Source organism: Pseudopipra pipra, chromosome 12 (assembly GCF_036250125.1).
Source record: "Pseudopipra pipra isolate bDixPip1 chromosome 12, bDixPip1.hap1, whole genome shotgun sequence".
Taxonomy (NCBI): Eukaryota; Metazoa; Chordata; class Aves; order Passeriformes; family Pipridae; genus Pseudopipra; species Pseudopipra pipra.
Window position 1 is genome coordinate 11,682,386 of NC_087560.1, and position 23,993 is coordinate 11,706,378.

At 36.9% G+C, this 23,993-nt stretch overlaps 1 protein-coding gene across 1 annotated transcript in view; it reads left to right on the top strand.

Moving 5' to 3' along the window:
• Window positions 1–23,993, top strand: part of LOC135420616 (basic proline-rich protein-like) — a 35,306-nt gene that overhangs the window by 10,254 nt on the left and 1,059 nt on the right. The window contains exons 6-10 of the mRNA XM_064668263.1: window positions 11,959–12,032; window positions 14,447–14,530; window positions 14,899–15,848; window positions 17,848–18,985; window positions 22,061–22,126. The gene's annotated coding sequence lies outside the window, so the exon portion shown is untranslated. The remainder of the gene's footprint in view (window positions 1–11,958; window positions 12,033–14,446; window positions 14,531–14,898; window positions 15,849–17,847; window positions 18,986–22,060; window positions 22,127–23,993) is intronic.

Sequence of the window (23,993 nt, forward strand, 5' to 3'; positions counted from 1 at the left end):
GTGTTGCTTGCAAACAGACAGCCTTTAGGCAATGCCCAATTGTCCTTTGTAATATATGAAAGGCAGGTTCAGCTGAGCTGGAGAAAAAGGCCCAAATCTCCATTTTAAAATACTGACATGGTGTCTACTCTTGCTATTTTCATTTGCTGAAAAATAGTGTTCTAAAGCTCTTTACTTGGAATTCTTCTGTGAATTTTTAACACGCAAATCAGTTCATAAACCTTACGATACATATAATTTACAAACAAAAGCGAGACATTTAATGGGATTTCTGCAGGCACATTATAATTATACCTGAACAATAGTCAACAGGGAAGGGAGTGATGGTAGCACCATTAGGAAAAGAGAAGCATGACTGCTACCTATGCAAGACTTAACTTGATGGGAACTCAGCTATTCCCATGGCAATTCAAAACACTGAAATTATACTGGTTTAATACTTGGTGTGCAGTCATGACACCTTTACTTTTTTTTTTCTTTTTTTTTTAGATCTGACATGAAAAGTGTCACATTGCTATAAACGGGCATCTTCACAAGCAATAAAATTCCATCCATACAAAAGAAATTAGTAATACCTTTAGTTCTCTCTCCAGCACGTGTCCATATTTGAAAAAAATACAGTAAATTATTGTATTATTGAATGCATCCAGATCTCTTCTAAGCTGCAAAGTATACTTTATTCTAACTTTTATTACTTAGAGAGTTTCATTAATTTTGCAAATTACACCATTCTTCTGTTTCATTCATGTGACTTTAATAGCCCCATCTGCTGGCTGAGCACCAGGTACGAGAATTAGCACGTACCTTTGAAGGTCTCTTGTTGTAACAGGGCTTCCATAAACTTGCTGCTGAAATGTTTTGCTTTTTTCCTAAGTGAGACAAAAGAGAGAAAATTGTAAAAGTGCATTTCATAGATGCATATTATCTCACAATGCTGTGGAGTTCATTTTGTGTTTACAAAGTTCTTTCTGCCAGTGTCAGTCTGCTTTGGTAATGGTAAAGATGCACTTTTGTTGTTGTAGGAACTTAATTTCCTAAAACACTTTAAAGTTTGCTGAAGTGAAAAAGTGTGAAAGTGTAGAAACTGGAAGAAAACAGAAGATTAAATGTTAATGCTCACTGGAAAAGGAATTAAGCAGATTTGCTTTCAGATGCAGTACATGAGTAGCACTGAGTGTTGTTGTTCTGAAGAGTTTGTCTTATTGCTGCTCTTCCCTAGGCATCCATTGGTGTGGAAGGTAGGATACAGAGACTCTTGCTGTGACTCAGTAGGCTCATTTTCATGTTCTAGTGTTCTTTTAATGGAAATAGATGTGACAAATCTCCCAGAAATAATGAGGGAGGCTTGATTCATCCCCTCATTCTTTAAATGGAACTACACTGCACTGCTTCTTGAGGGAAAGCTTTTGATGTTATGTGTACTGCCATGGTACTACTCATTCTCTATGGATGTAAATAAAGTAGCTTATAAGGTAGCTAAGGAGTATGAGCATATGTGTCTTGTGCACCACTGAAACTGAAGACAAGTTTGATATTGCATCTGCAGATTGTCCAAAATAAGTATAATTACTATAAACGTGTGATTTATCTATGTATTAATACAGCAAAATGCCATTAATAAGTTTCAGTGCTATTTAAAAATATATATAAAAATATATTCTCTACAAAACCTGTCAAATGGTGTGGGAAAGGAAAAGGAAAATCCTGAAAAAACAGTGTTGGGGGAGGATGTATATTGGAGGGATGTTCCAGACATTGATTGTGGTCACTAAGAAGAAACAAAAACTTGAGGAATGAAAAAGTGCTAATGAATGTACCTGTGTTACAGTGAATAAGAGCCTAAACTGCATTATAATTTCTGATGCTGTCCATTGCAATAAAGATCATATTAATTCTTTGCAGTGTGTAGCAAAGAAAACTTTGCTGAATAAGAGCAATCTACCTTTTTTCCAAAGTTTAATCCAGTGACTGAAGATGGAGAGAATGATTTAACAGAGCTTACACAAGCACTAACAGAAAATATGTTACCATAGCCATTCTGTTAATCTGTGGCTTCTGGTCTGATAAGACACTTGAGTGTTTTTTAGGGCAGTGAAGTCTACAAAAGGAAGACAAGTCAAAATCACCTATGATATGATGGTCTCACCAATATAGCAATCCACATTTTCTTATGATTGTGAAGATGTTCAGTCAGTCTTGGCAAGGAAATCCCAGTGAAACTATTTACTCTCTTAGTAAATTAATGTTTACAAAGCCTTGTGAACTCAGATTGGTAGGCAAAAGTTATCTTTGCTTGTAGCGTGGTGTAAAGATACAGAGGGAATGAGTATCAAAAAGAAATAAAAATATTTGTTTCATAAAGATTAACTACAGGATTGTGATCGTGCTCTTTCAAAAGCTCTTTCAGAACTTGGTTGTTGAAATTTTCAAAATACTTAAATGCTTCAGGTGAGTTTTACTGGAAGTTGAAAGGGCTCATGGTCCCCATTCACATAATTGCTTGGGAAAATATCAGCTCCTATCCTAGTTCTATAATAAATAGCACATGGCTTAGAAGACCAAAGGAGAGCTTCCTGCTGAAGATCATACACAAATACTAGCATACCATGGAAAATTTTCAGGTGGTGTCAGTGCAGAAGATACAACACAGGATGCCTTTAAGTGCATTAAAACAACGCAGATGATTTTAAAAGGAAACCTGGGAAACGCATTAATCATATGTTCAACATCAGTATTTTCCAGTTAGTAGGTGTGTCCACGTAATATCTTTCTGTATGTGCAAGAAGCTGCTCTTTTGCCTTCCAAATGCATTTAACATGGTGATCCAAGGAAATCCACCCTGCTGCAGCTTCCCCAGCTGCTGTGCTGTTGCTCTCCTGCAGAGGTGTTCTTTAATGAGCACATGTTTCTCGGTCACAGGTAGTCCACGTTCTGCCTGACTGCATTTCTTTACAGGCTTTAAAACCCTAAGCCTGAAGGCACAAGTGCCATATGTACACTGGATGGGAGCCTGATCCCTCATTGGACAGCTCAAGTGATTATGAATTACTCACTTGTGAAATCCTGAAGTGATATAAACAAAAGGACTGGTGGGTCATAAAAAACATGATTTCTGTTTTAAAAACAATTTATTGGATTTTATAATGCAGTTTTAAAGTTAGCTGAAAGATTTCTAACAAATTTTCCTGCACACCTTGAGAAATATCTCTCTCTCTCTTACATAAATAATGTTACTTTTAAAATATCACATAAAGACATGTAGAGAGGTAACCATCAAAGAAAATGTTACAAGCAGCAGGCCCTAAACTTTGTTTGGGTAGGATTGGCAGCTAACACTGACCATTTCTTCTCAGCAAAGATCTGGACTTGTCTTTTCGTAAGACTAGTTAATCCTTGCTCTCTTCTTCAGGAACTGTATTCACATCTTTTTGCATTCCCTTGAAGAACAGGTGGCTCAGATCAGCCAAACCTTAATCCTAGCAGACCTTGAACTTACTGGAACACTGTTGCTCTTCCAGTGGGCTTAGAAGTTTTCTTTCTTTTCCCTGCCATTACTATGATTAATAATGGTCTTGACACACAGACACAGATGCACTTATATACACACTAATAAACACAAACAGGAAACATAATAGGTTACAATGTTTAAACCAGAAATCAGAGGAAAGGCAGAAACCAGCAGGTTTTTTTAATGTAGTAGGCAAAAAAATCATATTTTTACTAAACAAAGACAGAGTTAGTGTTTTAGATATCCTTACAAGTCAGAAACAAATGCTCTTCATTATCCATTGATTAAAGGAAAGAGTTTCCTATTCTGCATTAATTTACTGAACAGCTGGAAAAATCTCCAAAACTTAAAAAATTATTACCAAATGTTCTGAAATATACTATGCTTTGCCTGTCTTAAGTCTGAATGTTGTACAATTTGATTGTCTGAGATAACCAATTTGTACTCAGAGTAGCACAGAGCCCATGACAACACATCTCTTGTGATTGTCTGCACTTAGTAACCACTTCTAAAATCCTAAACTGTCCACTATGAGTTTGGAGTACTGAGACCACTTACAGACTCTTTTCCAAATTATGACTCATTATGTTAAGCCTTCTTTTCATGAAACTCTGCTTAACTGTGCATGTGCTGATTGTTTTCTTTGTCATCTGACTTTCAGACTGGTTACTGATCTCCTTTGATATACTGTACATGACATCCTAACAAAACCAAGTCTTTAATCAAAATGATGAGGATTCAAATGTGTGCCACTGTCAGACGGCAGGGTAAGGCTAACATGCAGCAGATGTGTACTTGCAGGTCAGATGGAATGAATGGATTTAAGACATACAGTTGGTACAATCTTTAGTTTAACCCTAGATCTGATTTTAAAACCCAGGCAAAACATTTTCGCAATGAGCTGCGTTGGTTTAAATTGCCAGCTGGCAAAACACCAGTACAAATATTTTATCCATGGGAGAGACCTGACAAGCCCCGATAGTCACAATCTAGAAAGCAACAGGAATTCGTTGCAGAGAAAGAGGCCAAAGGCTCTGTGACTGTGCTTTTTGCTTTATGACAAAAATCACCTGGATTAGTAGTTCTGTGTCAGTATTTTATCTTTCATGTTGCTAATCTACAAGATGTGGAAAAGCCAAAGACACAGCCACAGGTGATTACTTCTAACAGATTTCATTAATGCGAGCCCAAAACACTGAGATTGCATAAATGAAATCCGCAGCTGTGAATCAAAAATAACACTCAAGGATCAGGAACCACCAAGACCAAATACGTCAGAATATGATTCTCTTTAATATTGTTTAGAAAAGAGCTTGCAAATTTAAACATTTAATTGTGTGAGCTGAACTTTTCTCAAGAAAACAATTTATAAGCTGTGGGATAAACTGGCAATTTTTCTCCAACACATATGCAAAAGTATTCTGCTTAAAACACAGTGTCAGTCTTACTGAGCTCAATGGCAGTTCTGTGCTCCATACTTTCAAGGAGACGCTTTTGCTGCAAACCAGTTCTGAAATGACTGATACCACTAGTGTTTAAGCATGATTAAGTTTCTCAAGTTCATTACAGGCATTGAACTTATAGTAGTAAAGATTGTTCAGGGCACTGCTATTTGTTAGGGAAAGTGTTACCAGATAGTATTTTTATTATAGGGAAGTATAGGAGATATAATATAAGGGACTATAAAAAGAAAGAGGTAGGTTATGCTTTTTGTTTTGGTCTGGGAAAATACAGATTTTTATGCACTATAGTGATACTACTTTAATGCTGTTGATTTTGAACTGAAGTCCTGTCCCCCATTGCTATTGGTACATGCCAAGATTTTGTGGATTCAAGCTGTGCTCTGGTTAATTGTAAATTCACTGAAAGTTCCACAAGAAATGCTGATGGCAATAATAATGCTCAACTGAATAGGCAGTTAAGCACTTCTTAACAAGTTATCTTGTTGATGAGCCCAATAGAAATACTGAGATGGATAAATTAATCAGGGGCTAATTCCAGAGTCCTGCTCAAGAGCTCTGAGCACAATGTGCTGTTCTGGGGATGCAAAGGAACCAGAGAGCCAGTAGGTATCTCCAGATGTTGATTCTCCTTGAATAAGAACTTTTCATATTCAGCATTTCCAGCAGTGTCACTAGTGCCTGTTGATCTCCAGCTGAAGCACCAGTCCTTTGATGATTAGGTAGAGGGATTTCATTCACAGCAACCCTAATATATATCAGACAATAAAATGACTTTTGTCAGCCATGAGTTTGGGGAAGTTTTATTAATCTTTCACTGAGAATAGTTTTTAGTCTGAAGACAGAGGTAAATAAGTCCACTGAGGTAAATGAATTCATGAACATGAGTCAGAGATGCAGATCAAAACTCCTGCCTTTATTGTCTTACCATATACTGAAGTATTTGTATAGTCATTGCTTTCCTCTTACATGGCATAATGATAGCCTTCTTTAAGGCATCATAAAACAAGTATTCCTCTTGTTTAGTCACATAGCATATGGGTCTACCAAAGCATGACATTTGTATGAAAAATGTTTTTCAAGAGCACTCAGAAACGATAGGGCCCATTTTTGTACTTGGGTGCCCCACTCAAAATCAGTAGAATTATTTTCAGAAGAAACCCTATTCATGATCAATACCAGTTCCTTTTTGGTGGCAATGCTCCATATATTGCAGTTCATCTGCACCCTGGCAAAGAAAAGAATCCAGTTCTACATTTTTCCTTATTCTATTGGGAAGAATTTTATTGCAGTTTTGTATGAGAAAGGGTAATAACTGAAAATGTAACTTCATCTTTGTGATCTTTGCACATTTTCTTCAGTTTTCTTCAGGACACTGAAAACTTCTAACTGGAGGTCACAATGAGGATATGCACAATTGTCAGAGAGTAAAGAATAACAGTGCTGTAGTAATTGAGGAGTGAATTTTATTTCTTTGTTACCCCTGTAGTTAGATTATACAACATATACCTTAGTAAGTCAATATAGTCACATACTACTGAAGAGCTATTATGTTCCTTGGTATTTACATATATGTTATCATGGAGCATTATGACTGCATGGTCACCAAGTGGTCCCTATTTGAATCTATTAATATACTCTGATATGTGATATACTGTAGCTTCAAGCATCTATATAATCTAGAAGGTAACTTATGTCACCTGTGTATGTGGTGTGCAACAAAGAAATTCATAGAATCTGCAGCTGACTATAGAGCCACTGACTTCTGACTGAGCATCTAACCTAGATCAGATTCTCAGATAAACGTTCTCTTGAAAATCAAAAAGGAAGAGTTGCACATTATTGATAACCACCAACTACACACCTTCCTGGTGATGAAGAATGTTGTCATAAATCAACACCTACGCTTTTGTCTTTTAATCTTATGTCTCTGTAAGGCTCCACGATAGTAATATCAGCTGCCTCCTCTCATGTGCCTTATGATTCTTCCATCCAGGACCTCAAATCTTCCACCTGTGCTTTCTTGTCCTCTCTTGCTGTCCATACACGGTATCCCGAGGTCTCATCGCTGTACCTAATTACTATTTGGGCAAGAGGCAGCATGTCCTGTGGCTGCTTGTGTGTTGATTGTCCAGCTGGTAAGCCAGACAAAACAGAACTTTTAAGTTCACGTTGCAATTTTTCTCTTAATGAGGCCAGTCATCTATCTAGTCATCAGTTTTCATGTAGCTGGGTAGAACTTGATATCTTTGGGATCTTCTATCGAATTTGTTTGAGATTGGCCAATAGGTTCAAAAGTTAGTGGGAAAGACAGAAAACACAGTTGCATAAGCTTGGGATGATCAGGTTAGAAGCACAGTAATGCTTTCTGAGTGCTAGACTGGGCTAGTGCACTGTTAGGTGTGTACTCACTAGACTGAACTAGACAAACAGATTCAGAGATCAGATAGTTTCCTAAACACTGTAAATAATGCTGTCCCAGGAATGGGTCAAGGAGACCTGCTTATGTCAGCATATTCACATTGCCTCTCCTTCCACATTTTGTATCATGGAAATAACTTTGAAACTAGGACAGTCTCTAAAGCTAATTATACCAGTGTCCAGGGGAGAGTTTTGTCATTGTGGAGATGTGCAGTGGGATCCTCATGTGCTGCACTTTGGAAAGGATTTTTGAAGAAACTGTGATAAATTCGGTTGTTTCATTTAGTTCTTTGTTGAATGAGAACCATGCATGAAGTGCTGGTTGTTAAACTGGTATGTATTTATCCTCCAAATAGACAGGATATGTAACTGGATTTTATTTGAGGTTTGAATGCTCTTACTTACTTGCTCCATAAAAGATCACCATCTTGGAACGACCTCTGTTATGCCAAAGGGAACAGGCCAATCCATTTAAACACAACATCATATAAATTCTTGCTATAAATCCACTGCAGCCAGTGGAGTTAACAGTGGTTACAAACTTGACTCACGACATTGTTTTTTTTTTCCATACACATTCTGTAAACAACGTTTTGAAAATACTCATTGTACTTCTCAATATCAACACAGCAACTTAACATCCCATGCTTGAACTTACTCCATAAAGAGTATATTGCTTATACTCTTACCTTAAAACTCAGGTAAGACTTGCTGGTAAATTTGACTGACTGCATTTAAACTGAAAACTTTTGGGGGTAATTAATTTATAGAAGTAGTAGACTTCTGTTTACTTTACACAGTAATTGATTAGCCTGATTATAAATAGAAAACATATTTTAAGTCTGCTATCGTAAAGCTGTTTGCAAAGTCAGCATTACATAAGATAAAAATGTCAAACAGAAATCTGTCTTACTCTTGTTGTTCCCCGATCACCAGATGTGCCTGTTCCTCTGTTTTCCTTCTGAAAAGAAAAAAAAAAATCATTATTCAAGTTCCATTTTTTCTTTTTTAAGAGATAATCATAGGCAGATCACGAACTTGAAGGTGCATATATTGGACTCATATGAAGTCTCTGAGACTTCATGCATCTGTCTCTTCAGCTTACTTTATGTAGAGGCAAAATCATTCAAACGTGTAAAATTTAGATTCAGAGTTCACTGATTGTCCTTCGCAGAAGTGATCAAATGAAATCTGTCTGAATAACCCAAGTGTTCACATTTATTGGGGATGAATGTCCTGAATTTAGCTGAAAAACCTTGCAGTTTGTGATGGGGTCTGGTTTATATTACTGCAGATAGAAGGCTGCCATCCTGGAAATGTCTTCTTGTACCAACAGCTGGATTTATTTGGGTAACCTGTGTTGTGCTGTGGGCACTTATAGTAACTAATTTCTGAGATGAACTCCATAAATCTATCTACTACAATTCTGTGTTACAGAAGTAGATCCTCTTGAAAAACTAAGAAAAAATCTTCACTGAAGTTGAAAACCATTTTACAACCACCAGTGACGCCTTTCCCAGCGGTTTCCAGTGTTTGTAAATCACCACCATGTTTCTCAGAGCAGGAAGATGTGCCTCTGTTTAGTGCAACAGAGACGTGGAGGTGATGCTGCTACTGGATTCCAGTGCAGGACCAGACTCACTGGGCCATTAATTTTCATTTGCATCACTTCCCCAGCACAAAGCAGACTTACTGCTACATTAACTGGCAGGCCAGAGGTTCACAGTGTGCTGGGGAATGCAGGTGCTGCAGCTCTGGTGAAATGGCCTGTGTAGTCCCTTCCTCACAGCTTCAGTGTAGATGTCGAGCAACAGAGGGTGGGCAAAAGCAGGAGCAGATGAAGTTTTCAGTATGATTTTTTTCTTTAACTCCCAGCTTCCAAAATTCTGTGGTTAGGTAAGAATCTCCGCTTTCATTTAAAAATTAAATCTCAGAAGCCATAAAGTAAATCAAAAGAAAAACAAACATCTTGTGATGTTTGATCCAATTTTGTGTTTTGGGGAACCGTCTTCTGGTTTTTGAACACCTGGATTTGGCAAGGCTGCTATCATGCCTGGAACAACATACACAAAGAGTTTTCTTGCTATCACTATTCCCCTCCCACTCCCTTTCAGGCAAATGAACTAATTTGGACACAATATTTCAACATATTTTTTGCATTGAAGGTGGCTAATAGCCTGCTGCAGAGAGAATATATATAAAAGCCTGAGCTGAATAATGTGCTCTTCACAAACCAAATGATCCCAATCTATAGCAAAACAAAATATTAAAAACTAATTTCTGTACTTACATACTAAGCCCAAGTTTAGGATTTAGTATTTAAAAAAATACAAGAATGGCATAACTGCAATTCCAGGGGCTATGAGTTCTACTTTAATGACTGCCTTGACAACATTAGGACATTTACATTAGAAATGTTTTATATGGTAGTACAGACAACGTGGGAAAGAACTTAAGAGTTAATGATTTTGTACTGTTTATCATTTTAAGAAGAGTAAAAGGCTGAGTGTATACATTTATTTAAATTAGTTAGGCTTTAAAGACCTCAAATTCCTAGATCTGTTAGAACTAAATCCCAAAATGTATTCTGGCAATCAGCAGTTTAACTGAATTGAAGCATGTATTTGCAATTTTTTTTGTTGGATCAGTATCACATTAAGGGTATCCTGCAGATTTGAGTCCTTTCTGTCTAAATACCCTAAAACTTTACAACAGTTACTTATAATCTCAAAACTGAAAACAAAAAGATTGCGTAAGGACTTGAAATGAGGAGAAAGAACTTAAAATCCTACGTTTTTGACTAATGGGATCCTATTTTGATATTTGCAAATGCACTTCATTTATGACTTAGGATTTAAGAAAAAGAAATTTCTTTAAAAGTTTACAGTTTATCTTGGTATGACTTAAGGGACATTTTAAAATGCCTTTTCTTCTGTTAAAATGCACTTGAGGGGCTTCTGTGAATATTTTTATTTACTGAACAGACCAGAGTGACTCGCTCAGAAAAGTTAAGGGGTATCAAGTAAATAACTATTTAGGGATTTCTGTGTCTGTTATTCCTCTGCAGACTGGAGCTGCTTCTCTATCATATTAATACCTATGGATCTCGTTGATAGTTTTTCAGCTGTTCTGTATAAGAAGGTATCTGCATGCTAAGAATGCATTATCAGATTGTGAGTGGAAGAATTTCGTGCTTTCTGGATGGCGTTTAATGTGGTAATATACCACACGTATTTTACTGAAATACCTGGTTTAGTTTCCTGATCTTTTTTTTAATTTTGTTTTTTTACCTAAAGATCTAAATGCAGTGGTTTGTAGGACTGCTCAGAATGTTAGTAATGAGATATGGAGCCCTGTTCTTCTAGGTCACTGGCATGAATTTGACCCTGGTTAGTAAAAACCGAGAGTCATTGTCAGCTGGTGACTGTTTGGTGGCCTACGACACACAAGCTGGTGGTTTCACTTTGTGTAATGACCCATGGCTACACACACATACACACAGTCTTCAGTTAAAACATGTGCAAATAGCTTGGAAAATACCATATATCTCATGATTGAACTTCAGAACTCAGGCTGAAAGGTCATCTGTGGTGGCAATTAAGAGTGACAGGCTTTATACCCTGTCAGCCACAGAGAACAAGGTGCTCACCAGCATTCACACAGGTCATTTGCTTCTGCTTGGACAGTGGAACCTACACATTTAAAGCAGAATAACACAAAATAATGGATAACTACTAAATTAATTCTATACAAGACAAAGTTATGAAGCAAAGTCCTTACAGATACAGAGTGTGTGAACAAAAAGGAGGGCAGCAGAGAATAAAAGGGAACTAAACCTGAAAAAAAAAGTAGTGGAAAAGGGGAGACACGTAATGGTAAAACAGAGAATATAGAGAAATGTAAAACAGCAAATACACTGATGGCCCATGCTTCCCAAAACACCTGACCTCTCACCCTGCCTCCTTTTCAGAATTAATCTACTTCCTTTGAAAAAAATGTCTTGTTATATAAGAAGAAAAATTCAGCAGAGTATTTAAGCATATTTTTCACTTCCAGCATGTGAAACATCCTGCTTGTTCCAACAGAGCAACTGTCGTTCCTTACAGTAGGTATTTGCCTCTCCACTTTACCAAAGACAAGTTTCATAACTAAGCTGAGTAGACTCAGCTAAAGGGCTTGGTTATGATGATGGATGTGGCTTTACTGCATCATCAGCAAACAGCACAATGACCAGGAAATTAGCAAGGAGTAATAAAGAAATAAGATCTCCACTGATGTGACAGGAACTTTAGAGAGTGTTGGGAGGGCTTTTGGGGCAAACACATGTTGGGTCAGGATTTTCCACAAACTTGTTCACCCATCTCTGCAGTTACTGTTAAATATCTGTGACACACATGTGTTGATTCAATGGTGAAAGGCTTAAAGATCAGGCTGGGTTGACATTTTTCTTGTAAGGCTCAATATCATGAAAACATTTGAAGTGTAAAGAGCTGTAGAACTGGCTAGTTTCACATGTCATACTGATGCTGTGTGGCTTTGTAAAAGAACTGATACACTTTGACGCTCTAGGCCTGAAGCAAATACAGAGCATAGGACTTCTGAGCATGGCAAGAGACCGTGAAGCAGCAGCAACAGAGCACCAGGTAAGATCAAATTCCTGGCTATCTTCCATTTCCCTGTCACACTGTGTATGCTTAATAAACTGTTTATACAATAGTGATAGGATATGACTGCCACCTGCATGCTATGTAATGTGTATACTCTGCAGAAAGAACATTTAGCAGCTGCAAGATATAAGTAGTTTAAGCCTAGAATGCCTGGATGTTCTTAGGTGAGCTCACTACTTTCTAAGCTGCAAAAATGCTTAATCCTTGTGTCACTTTATATTATTTTGTAGTTAATGTTGTCAGTGGGTTGACAAAGGCACATAACCAGGGGCAGGATCTGGCCTATCATATTTAGTAGGATATGATTCCTCAACCAGACACTACAACGTTGTAAGGGCACATACTCTTCTTTGTTTTCACATCTGAAATGTGAAGGAGTAGACCTTGTCTTGCAAAGCTGCAATTGCCAACTCTGTGACAAACGTGAGCTCAGTGCTGATATATGATCACCCCCAGATGCTAAAACCACAGTTTGGTTTAAGAACTTTAAACAAATAACCAACTGACCACTTAGCAATATATTTTTGTCTGACACTTTTGACTGGCACTTAGAGGGGAAAGCTCTTTGTAGCAGGAAATAATCTTTTATTTGATAATTATACAAGGCCCTGTTCCTAAATAGAATTCTACTGAAAAATTATTATTATTATATTGTTTAATGATTTTTTAAACTTTGAAATGTGCAAACACCGGAAGTCGCTTATATTAAGTTCTGAGACTTAATAATAATTCTTCTCTATAAGTACCTTTCTCCTCTCTAATTCTCTTCTCGTCTGCAGTCACTTTTCTTTAAGCTTCAGTTACATTACCTCATTAACTTTGTCTTGTTTTGCAGAAGCAGTAGATTCTGCTCTGCTCAAAGGCAAATCTTAATGCTGTAGTTAGCAGGGAACTGTTTGTATGTAAGTCTTCACTTCCTGCTCATTGTGTCTTTTGGTGCTTCTCACAATAAACTTGGCAAAGCTAAGGCTTATTATATGTCAACTCCATTTTTGTCTTTTGCAGTCCTCCATTGCTAAATAAGAAAGCCAAGCTTCTTTCACAAATTCAGGAAGCATATTGCTGCTTTCCAATAGGCAACCACAGATACTTCATACGTAACCATTGATTTTCTATCCAGGGATATGTAGGAAATCTTACAAAGAGCATGAGTAAGGACGCATCTAATAACATGTCAGACTTTTCCTGTTTCCACACTTGAATGCTCAGTCCAGAATACTGATCCCTGCACCAGAGAACAACCACAGTTTACAAAGTCAATATATACTGTATGAAGTAGCTGTATAGTTATGATAGTTACCACAGGGAATGAAACCTAAAATTTTTAGATGCAAGCAGAGGGCATAGGCAGTATCTGACTTTTCTCTGAAGTAGGCTCAGCTAGAGGAAAAATATTGATTTTCACCACAGCCATCCTTCCTTCAGAAGTTATTTCATGTTTGAAAGGAATGCATGAGGCTATAGAGAAAAAGAAAAAGGGTGGTATTTTATCTTAATTTATAATTTTATTTTATTTACAGGATTCAGTTATTTTGTATGTGTTCTTCCTTAAACAAAAGCAAATAAACCAGAAGATTTTCTTTAACTGCTGTGTTTGATGCACACTTCATTGGAAGTTTTTAATTAGTATCAGTGCACAGTCATGACAGTTATGCTTTCTTCCAAATAGATATTGCAGACATCAAACAAAAAAAAAGTAAAAAAATGTTAAACTTGAAACTTTTGTTTGTGTAAAGCATCCAGATGTCAACAAATTTCTCTGAACCAACTGCCATGTCTTAAATCTCTAAAATTTGAAACTGGCTTTCTAAGACTACGTGCAGACTGCCAACTGCAGGTTGTGAGGTCTTCACAGGCTGAAATCAATTGCTTGGCTTCAAAACCCTGTAGTCAATACTGGCTTTTACAAGGAGAAGGGCTGCTGGGCTTGGTGGGCCATTAATCAGATGCAGAAGGAGGTTGCTGTCGGGGTTGGGTGGGTTTTGGTAGAACACATTTATGCAGAAATGCTGGTGCTCCTTTCAGATGGGGCAGATGAAGAATGGAGGACACTGAGGAAGTAGATATGCAGATTACATTCTCTGTACCCCCTGGAAAATCTTGTTTTGCCTGTGTTTCTACACTCATTTTTTTTTCAATGTATGGAATTGACAGCTTGATATTCATAAGGAGTATGAAAAAAATGACATAAAATCAGTTCTAAAAGAATATGCTATATAATTCTTACGTTAGGACATTTACTTGAGATAATTGTAATAAAAGCAGAATTAGAGTGTATACCCAAATGAAAATACACTTCCATTGCTGTATATATGTATATGAACACAGGTATTATTTCTGCCTCTTTTGGAAAAAAAAAAAGTAACTCCTTTTTTTTTAAATTTAAACAGTTCCACTTGGTGTTCTTTTTCTTCATTCTTCTGAAGAATTTCTGCCTGAAGCACAGCTACAGTACACTCATAAAACATATCAAGGTATCAGCATTCTCCAGGACTCCAACCACTCCAATCACTGCTGTGTGAACAGCTGCGAGTGCATTTTTTTAATATTTGCAACTAAAAATACTTCTGCACTTAAAAGTGCCCAGTTCTGCAAGCCTTCCTTGGCCAGGACACTTCACAAAAGTTTAGTGAAATTCTAAACCCGGTAGGACTCCAGATTGAAAATCAAAATCTTGGGGATGTACTTTGGGGGGGTAAAAAACCAAGGCAATAAGCGAACTTGGAGAAAAAACCCCATCCTTTTGGATTAGGAGAGCAAAAAAGCATAGTGAAAAAATTCCCAAAAATACTGACTCTCAAAATACAGCTCTGTGTTTCTAAGAGAGTAATTCCTTCTGCAGGAAATACCTGTGTAATTAACGTTTACTAAAGCAAAAGCCCAAACCTGCATTCTGCCCATTCCAAACTTCTGCTGACTTCACGTAAACGTAAGTGCTCTAAAAGTATCCTAATTTCTTATAAAAAACAAAATCAGAGTTTATAGTAGTGTAAGAAAGCATAAACCTTGCTAATACAGTACCTATATAACATTAGTAGCAATCAGGTCAGCATGGATAGTGTGAAATATGCAACAAAAGTCATGGATGTTAACAGAAATTAAAATGTGATTCAAGTGGGATTTCAGTGATGGACCCTGGCATGTTCTGCTAAAAGTAGCTGGCTGCAGAGCCAGGGAGTGTGGAAGAGGTTTTTAGGTGAACTAAATGAAAGGTTATTCATTCCTCAGTTGACACAAAAGTAAAACAATTCTACACGAATGAATGTACCAGTATTTTCAGTCCCTGATACTTAGAGCACTTAATATTTAGAATATTAAACATTTGCATATTATTAAGTGGGTGAATAGCTTTCTGCTTGTTTGACTGTTAATAGATATTACAGTTTGTTAGAAACATGCTAAACCTATACAGGAGACTGCTGAGACTGCTTCACTGTCACAGTACAAAGTACACAAGTACTGATCCAGTACTTCAGTAGTAATTTTAAGTATGGCACTTTGTTAATACTAAAATAAAGTAAAAGTTAATGCAACAGTAAAGAGGATATCTAGACATTTAATTAACTCATAATTTGAAATGCTTTTCGTTATTATTAGTTCAATTTATAAAAGCACCACTTTTAAATTAGGTGGGTTTATGTGTAGTTCTTCTCTACTTACTCTACCTACTTACCAGCACAGGAGATTTTTAGAAGATAATGAGAAAGAAGTCTTTCCCTTCATTTTCAGTTAATTTTGTTTTGTGCTTACCACAACAGTCTCATTTGAACTGATGGATCCAGTTGTTGCAAGGTATGAGGTATAGAATGAGATTTTATATTTTCTACATCACCCAACAGCCAATTAAAGCACTAAATTAACTTATGAAAGAACTCTGTTATTCTTTTCACAGTACACAGGGTAAAAAATGGGTCCAAAATTTTTAGATATTAATTTTTTGTTTTCTAACTCTTGAGGCAATTAATCTAGCCAGGTGCAAAAATGACAGGGGAACAAGCCTTCAAATTGAACTCTTAATTCTTTGGAGAAGTTCATTACTGGAACAATGCTGTGATACATCAGCAATAGAGCCTGAGTGTATATTAGTTCTTTTCTACTCAGTTATTCATTCCTCCAATAAATCCACCCCATGTCTCTTGTTTCAGTAGCTCCTGTATTAGACAAACCAAAAAAAGTAAATGGTCAGGGGTTTACAGTCCCTTCTTAAAAATGGCTCACAAAACACCTATGACTGTGTTTCATCCATCAAATAACAAAACTGAAAATCCATGGCATGAAATTGGACCTTCTTGTTGGAGGCAAAGAACTGAAAAAGGAGGGGAAACCAACAGTTTCATTATTAAAACAGTTGGAGTAACTAGTCTAAAGATACTCAATCTAGTCTTAAAATACTGTTTCTATTTCAACGTAAAATGTAAAACCCCCGCTGTTCTAGCAGGAAATCTGTTCCAGGTTCACATGGCAAACAACACTGTGTTCAGCTGTAGAGTAAGTTTCTGAGCCACAGTAATTTCAATGCCACAAGGAGTATAGACTATTAAGTAAGTAGTAGAACCTGGCTAATTCACATCAGTAGTTCAAAGCACCAATGTCTATTACAAAAATTTGTAAATTAGTGAAGTTATCAACCAGCATGGCCCATTTTCATGATTTTCCCATGAGTGTTAATGATATTTGATGTTTTCTTAAAGTCTACTCCTGCAGGCTAGTGAGTAGATGCAAACTTCAGCTTCCAACAAAAAAGAGTTCTCACCTTTATGGTTAGAGATAAAACATGAAAACATGAGCCAGCTGAACCCTGGAGTATCAAAAACCAGAAGGCAAATGAGCAGAGCCCCAAATTTATTTATTTATTTTTTAGAGATCTGGCAAGCGTAAAGCTAATCTTTTGATATTTGATGGACCACTTTATGCTTTTTAAACACCTGTAGTTAGCAATATTGAACTGGCACAGTATGAAACAGAAGTGCACTCCAAATACCATTGTACCAGATCCTGATTTTGCAAGTCGATAAACACTATCCAGTGGGAGCTTACGGCACTGTGCAAGTTTGAACCTTTATTTAATAGATGCAGTTTAATATTAATTATTTATTAAAATATAGTGTAAAATATTCCTTTTTTTTCCTGTATAAAATTAAAGTAGTCCTTGTAATATGAAACCTGTGCACAGCTCTGTAATTTAGCACAGCACACAATTACGGAGTTAAGCACGTGTGAAAATGCTGATTCAGCTTTTTCCTCCTGTGTGTGCTGAGAACTAGGGAGGACTTTCCAGATTATTTAAAGTTTTATTTTATTATTCAATTAAAAACAAAACATGACAAAAATGAAAAGGGCAAAAGGCTCTGAAGGTTTTGGAGGCACAAATCTTCAAGCTTTATTTTACTGCATTTGAGAGATCATCAAGCTCCTCAGAATGCATCCATGAACAAATTTATGAAATATCTTCAAGCTTTATTTTACTGCATTTGAGAGATCATCAAGCTCCTCAGAATGCATCCATGAACAAATTTATGAAATAAGTTTCTGTGTGTAGATTCCAATTTTTGCAAATTATGAAGTAACGTTTGTAACAGATTTGGCTTTCTGAGTCTTGTTGTCCTAGTGGAATATGGCTCATTTTCCTTCAGGATCATTGCAGGAATCTCAGCTAAAACCTTACATCTGCCAGAATAGAGGATTAGACAAATTGGCAGGTGGTAATAGATTCAGAAGTTAAAAGGAAACAAACTGAGCAGCAGGATGAAATCAGGGCAAGATAATTAACATTCTGTTTATATTTTCAAAGAAGAAACAACAGGAAAAGAGCAGATGCCGGTTCAGATTTCTGGACACTCCCAGGAATTTTTTGCTTTAGGTAAAATACTAAGAACTGCCCAGGAGCTCTGGGACTCAACGGGCCACTCTGGTGAAAGAGGTCAGATTGCACTGAGAAGCAAGAGACACAGAAGGGTGTCATTTCATACACATGGTTGCTTCCTGCACAAAACTGCTTCTCAGCTCCAGATGCGTTTGTGGAAAAAAAAAAATCACCAGGGAGCAACTAGAATTTAGAAATTATAATATAAATTAAAAGTGATATCAGAGCTATTGGGAGTTTGTTTAAGGCAGATTTTAGTCTGGCATCGTACCTTAACACACCCGAAGATATACAGTCAGCCCCAGAGCTATGGGGAAAAGCAGAACCATCACGCAGCAATCAGTCATTTTTTAAAGTACCACATGGGGCATATGGCAGAGAATGGAGGTTATTCTGCCTACAGTACCTAGTGCCAATACAGTGTTCTTTTAGGGGCTGATTCAGAAGTCAGATGATGGAGAAGGGACTGGGTTTATGTCCAAATGTGTAAGGTTTTGGGGACCTTACCAAAGGACAGAGAAATCAGATACAAAATGCTGGCCCCGGTGAGGGCTACTGCAAATTCCCCAGCTGTTCAAGGTGGACCAGATCATTAGTGATTAAGTGCCCCTGCAGCTCTGCAGAAGTCAAATAAGCTTCAGTTTCACCCTGTTGGCCACAGTCTTGATCTGGTGACAGCTGAAATCTTTGTAAGTTATTTTTCAGTAATCTCAGTGAGCTTTAAAACATTTGGGATCTGCAGCCTTTCACCTGTAGTGAACAGAACTACCTGTGCATCTGATTTTCACGTCCATGCAAGTAATGTTAAAATAATTTTACCAGTTTGTTGGAATTATATCAGTAGTTTCATTTAAGCCTGTAAGTGTATGGAAGTTGCATCTGATTAACCAGAGGTGGTTTTACGCAGAGAGAAAGAGAAATTCTTATTGCTTTTCTCCCGTGTAGCAATGTATATTAAAGTAGGATTGTCTTCCATTCTAGGGAAAAGAAAAAAAAATGTTTAAATGTCAATGAGAGGAATGTTGAGTCAAAATGCCTTCCAAAATTCTCTCTGCAGACTCAAAAGGTGAGAATTTAACCTCTAATTTTACGTATATTTAGGGTGAAGCTCTGGACAAAACAGTACTGTGACACAGCCTGTCAATGAGGTGTGGTCTGAACACCCAGTAGGGGTAAGGCATAACTATGGAACCTGAGACAGTTGTTCAATACCCATTTCTGAAATAATTTTCTAGGTCAAACCCCTTAACAAGTCTGTATGTCAGTCCCTTCACTGGTAAAATATGGATCATATTCCCCAATTGCATGACGAGTTGAATATCACATCATCCTTAACATTATAAATGCTTGTAATCATTCACCGGGAGATCATATGGTCTTGCAAGATAAAACATAATCCAAATACAAGGTAATAAAAGTCAAAGCCTTCCATGCAGTGCTAGGAATACTCCATACAACTCATTTGGAATAAATTTCCATTCCAACCTATTTCAAACATACTGTTATGCCATCTGAAGTTTCTTATGACAGTATTAATCTCCTGGCTTGCTGCTACAAAGGCTTCTTGTCTAGAAGAGGGAACCTGTTGATTGTCAGGTCTATTAATCCAGTGTAGCATTCATGGCAAGGGTTTATTTTACATGAACAGATTTGGTTGTTACGGCAGCAGAGTTTGTTTGCTGTTGTCTTTCTGTGTTGTTGTTTTATGTTAGGTGGTGAACCATAAAATATTTCTGGACTTTTAGCTATATATTTTAAAGTTCTTTGAGTTCTCTGAGTCTTTTAAAGTGAGATGATTTTTCTCTAAGATGTCATTACATTACTTTTTTGAAGTCTTCAACTTTTCCTTTTTTAATTTTTTAATAACAAACGTAACAGGAGATTAAAAGCAAATTTCATTTGTACATTTTATTTTTAAATAATGTTTCTGTGTGGTGCTTTTGCAGAGAGCCTAGATATATACATTTTGTATATTATGTCCTTGCAGAATTCCCACTGTGTGGGTACATAGGGAGAAGAAGTGGAGCATAAAGGACAGATTTACATTACTCTTTATTTTGTTCAGAGTTTTATCAACTTGTTTTTAGCTGCAGTGCACATAGCTCCATGTTACATGTCAGAAACATTTTGTTAAAATCAAGTTCCACTAATTATCTTGCATACTAAATTAGACAATAATGTTTCTTTCACTAACACAATTCTTTCTAACCCAGTGACCCAGATCCCAGTGAGTTTCCTTAAGCTCAGAAACACGATTTCACAGAACAGTCTGTACATTGGTGCTACTTCTACCTTTTGTTAATTGTTTTCCTTTTGTATGGTATTTTCATCTGTTTGGTTGCATATTCTTTCTGTTTGTTTGCTTCTGTTTCAAAGCAAACCTAAGATAATAATAATTTATAGTTTATCAACATGCCCTAGATGGTTTCTCATCTTCCTTTCACTAAACTTTTCAAAGGAATTTTAAAATAAATTTGTTATAGAAAAATAAAATTTCCGGGCATCATCCTACATCATATGTAGATTTAAAGGACATTTACCCAACTTGAATGAGCAGTGTAACAACAGGCAGAAGATATTTCACTGTAAATTGGAAGGAAATAAATGGAAGCTAATTGATTTATAAAATAAATTATTGGAATGATTTTTAAATAAATTATGAGCAAGTATAAGGGAGCTTATAAATAAACCCCATATTCCTTTAGACATTTCCAACAGGCTAATCTTAGGAATCAATGTATCAGTAAACAAGTGCAAGGATGCTGTAACATTGCATGGATAGAGATCACCTGATGTTCTTGGCACTTACCAAATGTTATTTAATTTGTGGAAACTAAATTTCAGCACAGACAGGACTGCACTTTGCACAGTGACAAAAGCCCAATGTGCCATTTCAAAAAAGATGCATTTTTAGACATTTGGGGAAACTGCAATTAGCCTCACATTCACTGGAGGTCAGGAAATCTTAAAGCTCATGGAAGTACTACAAAGCAGTTTGGTATTGGATCAGCCTTTCAAGAAAAGTTGAAACAGTAGGAGGTATCAGGGAGATTGGAATAGCCCCCTTTAAATCAGATTCTACTGCATAATTTTGCTGAACAAATTTTCACCAGTTTATCTGAAATTCTCTGTATTGATTTAAGTCACGCTCCAGTAAATGTTCAACATGACTTCAATGGCTGAGTGAGTTTACATTTCGGGTTGCTCAGTTTAGTAGCAGGCAGTGCTTCTAATCCCTGTGGAGCTGCTATTAGCCATTGCTTGACCTGAAATTCACATGAACTGGCTTTAATTCCGAGCCTGGGCTGCTCTGCATGGTTTGCTGCTTTGGGCTGGGTTTGGTTTAAATTTTGACCAGTCACTCAAGCCAGTTTTTCTTGAGTTTTTCTTCTTACTCTTGAGAAAATCTGTCTTTAACAGTACTTTTCAAACAGTCCTTCATGATCATGCTATTTCTTATGCTTATTGTCTTTAGGGGAGGGCCAGAGTGGTAGGGAGGGCCAGGGACAAGAGGATGGGCAGAGGGAAGCAAGAGAGTGCTTTCTGTGTGGCCTCTAACATCAACATGTTTTGTTCCTTGCCTATGAGGAATACTCTGAGTGTCCAGACAGTGTGTAATTAAATTCCAAAGTTACTGGAGGGAACATTCCACATGCTTTTAATAATGACCCTTAGAAATTTAATGTGACCTTTTTTTTGGTATCATTTGGGATCTGGCAGTCTAACTTTTGATTAGACTGCAGAAGGGTTGCATTTTATATTAGGAAAAAAGTCTGTCTGTATTTGGCTTGCAGAAAAGTACCTGAAAGCTGTGTGCAATCCTCAGTAAGGAAAAATTTTCTTTTTTTGAATGCAGTGTTTAACAAGCAAATACATTTCCTTTGCTTTTTTAACAAGGGGAACATTGCTGTGAGTTAAAAGTCTGAGATATTTTCTGGAATAGGGGCTATTTCTCTATGTTTTTATTGCAGTTTTCTTTGTATTATCTTACTGGGAACTAGTAGGTGATGGGTCAAAACTGTGATTTGCAAGATCTTTTAGCTTTAGAAAGTCCTATTCAGTATTCCCCACGTGTGAAAATCTCACTAGCTGGCACTACAAGGGCAGAATCTTAATGCAGTTCTTGGGGTTTGTTCTGTAGAGCCTTGGTTTGATGTGGCCTCTGCCTTTTTACCAGCTAATCAAGGTCCACTGGGACTGGAGATGGGTAAGTAGCTATTCCACTTATCTTGTACATGTCCATATCCAAAGATACATGGTTACTTACTACAGAGATGGACAGGAAATAACAGTGATGGGGAAGATCTTTACCTCATTAGTAACATTGCATTTCCTATAGTGCGTATTTTTCATATATTAAAAGTTAATAAGACGGTGTTGGCTTACAAGACTTAAAGAGAGATGCATTACTAAGGTATTTTAAAGCATATCCAGAACTCTCCTTCATACTTTTTCTGTGTCAAACAGTAGTATTTTTTATTCCTTGTTTAAAGTCTTAATGCCTGCAGCTACCAGAAGAAAATTAATGTTTCATATTATATTGGTTACTGCAGTTACACTTTGAGGCCCCAGTCTTGACTGGGACTTTGGGATAGCAGGTGTGGCCCAACACACTTAGCAGGATATCTCCTCTCAAAAAGACACTGAAATGTGCCTGGACAAGACTCACCGAAGTCCTGATGCATCCCTTTTACAGATAAGGAATTGACAGATTAAATTATGCACTAAATTATTAACTAAGTTACAAGAGAAGTGAATAAAATCTTCTTTGGAGAAGGCTCTGTTTATCATTCCTATAGGTATTGTGTATGTTTTGCAGTGGGCACACTGTCAAGCAAAGCTAAGTTTAACACACACATAAAAGGTACTTTGTTGGCATCTTTTCCTTGCCATTATATCAAAATTACCGTAGCTCAGCTGCCGTGGCTTCAAATTGCTTCTCCCATATATGAATAGAGTGCTGCTTGTAGGAACAGATAAGAACCAAGAATATATTTGGCACTAAGTAATAGTTAATATTTTCATCCTTTTATAAATAACTCTCTTGCATTCTTCTCTCAAGTTTACACATATACCTGGATGAGGTTCTGTTTAGCATATGTGTTTTCTCCATTGTTTAGAGAAAATACATAGGAGAACTTTTCAATTAACTGCACATACTCCAAGAGTTATAAAGGTCAGTCGCTTCTCAGGAAGCTTTGGAACTCCAGTAAAATGCTTCCACGTATTTATGTATCTGACAATATGAAGCAAAAAATAGAAAAACAATGATATTGAGAAAGAGAATTGCTCAGAGAGTAAAAATATAAGGAAAAATCCAGTCATGAAAGTAACCAGCATTGTCTCAAGCCCAGCCCCGTGTGGCAGACCCACAGCCTTTGCACATCGACTGCATTGCAGACTTCCCCTGTGCAAAAGGTAATTTTTGGGGAAGTTTGTGAGGAAAATCCTGTGTTATATTCAGAATATGATCAGCTGATGCTGTTTATATTTGTTAGTACTTAGCATTAAACGTACTTCTTGAAACTAGCTGGACTGTGCTCGTGCTCCTTGCACAGCATCTGACTAATCAGTAAGCAGCTAATTGCTGGGAGGGTGATGACACTACTCCCCTAACTGTCTCTCTTGCATAAAACATGGAGTAGAGACTAAGATGTATCTCTAGTTCTGTAGGTGAGTTTAGGTAGTTGGGCATAGAGGCAATAGAGCCAATTTGTGCAAAATTTCAGCAGACAGATCAAGTCCCCTGGACAAATTTCTGATGAGATTTAAGATATCTATTGTAGCCTGCAGAGATGTTACTTTCACTGTTTTAAGATACACCTAGAAACTTTTGATTTTGATGCAATGTTTTTAATACTGAACAAAAAATAGCACTAAACTGATTTACTGAAAAAAGCTTTCTTATGCAATACCCATCAAATGTACAAGGACTGTAATTTAACCTTTTCTTCCTAGTGTTGACATTGTATCTTGCCTTGTTTTTACACAGTTCAGTGGAAGTTATGCTTGCAGCAGAATGTACTCTTTCTATGTCAGTTTTGAAACATTTTCACTAGGCAAAGCAGTTTGAG